We start from the raw sequence: 4589 nt of genomic DNA on the forward strand, positions 1-4589 counted from the left end.
TTACCTCATAGTAAAATGATTCAAAGCGCCGCAAAATAAAATACACTCAGACCAATCCATGACTTACCCGCCACAAAATCGCGAAGTTATTATGATTGCAAAGAATGGTTCCAAGCGTCACAAATAAATAAATAAACCTGGAGATAAGAAGAAGTACTAGCATTAATCTTAGGACAGAAAATAGAGAGAAGGAGAAAACAAGAAAAAGTACAGACATTGTTGGGGGCGTTGCGAGAATCGAACTCGCGACCTCTCGCACCCAAAGCGAGAATCATACCACTAGACCAAACGCCCAATTTTGTTTAATTTGTTAATTCACCATTTTTGTAAGTTACTTACTACTTTGCTGCACCACAACCACTTTTGCGCTGAAGGCGCGTGCGCGTGACTGCTGCGGGGTGCCGATCAATTTGGCGAGCGAGAACGACGAAAGGCTTGTTGATGCCGTCGTATCCATGGTCACAGAGCACGTCGATCTTCTCGTTGAGTTGACGAATTAGGTTTGCGGAGGGGCCGTCGTGATCCCTCGTCAAGCCCAGCTAACCAGTACCGCTAATCATGATTTACATGTTTTTTTTTTTGAAACTGATTTACATGTTACAGAGCAGAAACCGCTCGAAATAAAGATTTGCTCAGGCACGGAGACAAGGGGGGACGAGGGGGCTCAGCCACCCCCATGATTGAGATTTTGTGAAGAACACTAGTCATTAGAACCCTACTTTCTCACTGATTTAGTCAAATCCGCCCCCCTCATCAAGTTTACAACACCAATTCAGTCTATTTTGCCCCCTCAATATGCGAAGCTGGCTCCGTCATTTGCTCCGGTCCGAGACCTTTGACGAGTAACTTTCCAATTGCAACCCGAACCCCGCGATCGACTGGCCTATGATATTATTATATAACTGTAATATCCCCTAGCTACAATGTGATTGCCGAGCGTGATGCGTGAAGGAATTTTGGACTTGATGAAGAAGAAAGCGGAGAGAGAGCGCGCTTAATGCATTTGATCATTCATAACAACGCGGGAATTTTCTTTTTTACTCCCTCCGGCCCGAATTAATGGGCGCGGCCAGTGTTTTAACTTAATTTTATAAAAAAATCCTTAATAGTTTAAATTCATTTAAACATTGGTCTAAACCAAAGGGGCGTCTTCCTCGTGTCAGGGAAGACCGCGCGCTGCTGCCGTCGGCAGCTCCCCGGCGAGAGGGAGTCCGCGCAGATCCGCTCGCAGTTGGGAGGCTCCCGCAGAGGAGTCCCGCCGGCTGTCCGCTTCCCCTTCCCCTGCCTAGGCCGCCAGGTCGGCCTCGTGGGCGACCTCATCAAGCTCGGCCCTGACGACACCTCCATCATTGAGCATGGCCGCCGTCGGCCATAGAGCTTCGACCTCCTCTTTCTCGATACCCACTCCGTCGCCACTCCGTCTCCGTCGGACGCACTCGCCGCTGCCCCGTCCATGCCTGTCGGCGCCGCCCCTTCCACGCTCCTATGTGTCGTGGTTCAGGACGTCGCCCTCCTTGGACACGCCTTTGCCTCGGTGAGAAATTACCTGCAATCTAGATAGCCATTTTCAGTTATTACTGTCGTAAGAGGTTGTATGAATTTCATGTGAGATGATATATAGCTAAAATGTTGAGTTTGTAGAACTGCATGCTCTAACCAATGCAACCAAAAGACCGATCTGATGGAAGAGATTAGGCAATGCATTTATACTTCAACACTCCCCCTCACGTGTGGCTCCTCGAGCCTAAACGTGGACCGAAAGTGGGCTGCAATATTTTTATTTTATATTGCGCCAGCCGGGTCTTGAACTCAAGACCTCTTGGCTCTGATACCATGTAGAACTGCATGCTCTAACCAATGCAACCAAAAGACCGATCTGATGGAAGAGATTAGGCAATGCATTTATACTTCAACAGAGTTTGCCATCGATCACAATACATGCTTTGCATGATGCTATGGACAATAAAAACCTCTCGTTGAACCTTGTGGCTAAAATCATGTGTGAATTCTTCTGAAATACTGAAAGCATGTGCTAAGCACTTAACTGCATTCTGGTAAATTTGCCACACACAAGAACGGTGAACTGTACCAGGCCAAGTGATACCTAGTGCTTCCTTCAAATTAGGTTATCGATCTGTCAAAATTGTCTTTATAGATCCCTAATATTTGTTTCGTTGTTTATTTCGATGACCCTCATGAGATATATATAGAAGTACATGAGGGAGGAGACTTGCAGTACAAGATGTCATCTCTAGAGTCCTAGTCTATCTCTAGTCTAGTCGTATATGTATTATATTTCTAAAATCCCCCCTCAGTCGTGGTGGAAGTGAAGTGGACGATTGCGGCTGGATTATAAAACAGTGTTCCAAACAAGTGTTTTAATAAGTATTTTGGATGAAAAAGGTTTTATAGTATTTTGGGTAGTTTTTTGGGTGGTTGATGTTTTTCATCACACCCGTCAAAATACTCCTCAAAACACAAGAAAACGCTGGCACCGAACCGGGCCTAACTAATTCCACATACGGTTGGAGGAATTGTCGGTTGGACAACTGCAGCAGGAGGAGTCTCGATTAAGCTAGCTAGGGTAGCTCGATAGCCCATGTGGGCTATATATACCTTCTGATTAGTACCGTCCAGCGGCCGGCTGGTCACTCGTGTTTTTTTCCTAGCTAGTGGAGGCCTGGAGGGGGATCTCTCTCATGCCAATATGCATAAGTAACTACCAACTATTCGGGCAGGTTGAACGAGAGAGCAGCTAGCTAATGTATGTATTCAAGAAAAGAACAGCTGACGTATGACCTGCTAACTGCAATGTTGGAAACTTGGAATGTCTATCCACTGGAAACAGTTGACGCTAGCTGATCCATAATTAACGACGATGGTTGTATAAATCGATGTCTGCGTAGATGTGAAGGAACGAGTACCAGCTCACAGCTGTCTGGAGCATGTCGTTGTGGTGGCCCATAGCGCGGTAGATCATGTCCGTCTCCTTGAACGCGTCCGCCTCAATCTCCAGCGCGTTCGCACCTGCCTCCGTACGTCCAGAACGGCCTGAAAATACATTTAATTTAGGATCGTCAAGGCTTTGATATCAACAGATTAGCTAGACGAAATATGTAAACGTATGAGCAGGTTCCCTCACTCTCACCCGCGTCACATTCAGGTCCTTGGTTATCTGCTCGAACCGTTGCTTCCTGAAATATCAATTAGTTTGTATCTTCATTCATTTGGGGTCTGTTCGGTTCTGGAATACACTGGAACGGAATGGAACCGTTCCATTCCTAGGAGGCATTCTCGTGTTCGGTTATCAACTGGGACGGAACCGGGGCGTTCCTCAGAAGGAAATATTCGCTCCATATCCGGAACGCACTCGTCCGGCCAAAACGGCCGGACCGAGTGGAACGGGCGCTAATCTCTCTCTCTCCCTCACGCTAATCTCTCTCTCTCTCCACCTCCTCTCTCTCCCTCCGAGCTCCCCGCGGCCCTGCGCAGCCCTCCTCTCGCGCTCCTCCGCGCTCCCTCTCCCGGCCCGGCCCGGGCGCGGCGCGGCGACCGGAGCAGCGCCGGCGGCCAGCCATCCCGACGCGCGGCGGCCCGAGCGCGGCGGCCATGCGACGCCCGGCCGGAGCGACGCCGGCGGCCGGAGAAGAGCCGGCGGCCCACGACGTGGCGGCCCGAGGCGGACGAAGCCACTCCTTCTCAGATCCCTTTAATTTCTAATCCATTTAAATTAGGCTAATTAATTGCATGTTTATATTAATTATATTTGGTTCCATTCCACACTTTCTCAGATCAAAAGAACACGAAAATGGGATGGGTGGGATGAGATGGAATGGAATGAAATAGAACCATTCCATTCCATTCCACCCCGTCCTGGAAACGAACAGAATGAGTGCCTTCACCCAAAAAACACGTTCTAATGTGGAGAAGAGTCCAAAAATATATTTTACCCATACATATATCCGCATTGTACTTTTTAGACATCTCAAAGTATGTTCAAAATAATTTTAAATGAAGAGAACATATATATGCACCCCTGAGTCAAAGCGCTGTTGCTCTTGAGTGCTTTTAGTTATTTAAGTGTATGGACCTGGACCAGCAAATGCAGGGACCCACGAGTTTCGCTGAAATCTACGTGAGAGCGGTAAGTTATCTGCGGATTCTGTGTACAGAGCACTAGTTTAGCAAGACGCGCTGGTTGATAATAACAAAAATAATTTGGAAAATGAAGATTCCGCTAAAGACTAATGTTTTTTTTGGTGATATCTTCATAGAGGGGCAATTCTCACTAAAGACAACCTTGTGAAATGCAATTGGCATGAAAGTACAAAGTGTGTCATCTGTCAACATAACGGAAGTATCAACCACTTATTCTTTTAATACAAATTTACTAGATCTATATGGTCAATCAACCATGGAGCAACAACAAATACGGCTGCGAGACCTAGGGATGCGGTTCATCCAACTCATGGGTGGGCTGGAAGCGCGTTGTGGTTGTCGGTCGGGGTGGGAATGAGAAGAAGACATTGTTGAATACTCATGCTCAACATACGGATTGGTCAAGTTGTTAAAAATTTGCAAATATGGGG

At 47.2% G+C, this 4589-nt stretch overlaps 1 non-coding gene across 1 annotated transcript; it reads right to left on the minus strand.

The window, feature by feature from the left end:
• Nucleotides 1–222: 222 nt before the first annotated feature.
• Nucleotides 223–294, minus strand: TRNAP-UGG. Its single transcript has one exon. It is a non-coding gene; the product is annotated as a tRNA-Pro (tRNA).
• Between the last annotated feature and the right edge of the window lie 4295 nt (nucleotides 295–4589).

The sequence above is a fragment of the Lolium rigidum genome, chromosome 3, assembly GCF_022539505.1.
Source record: "Lolium rigidum isolate FL_2022 chromosome 3, APGP_CSIRO_Lrig_0.1, whole genome shotgun sequence".
Lineage (NCBI taxonomy): Eukaryota > Viridiplantae > Streptophyta > Magnoliopsida > Poales > Poaceae > Lolium > Lolium rigidum.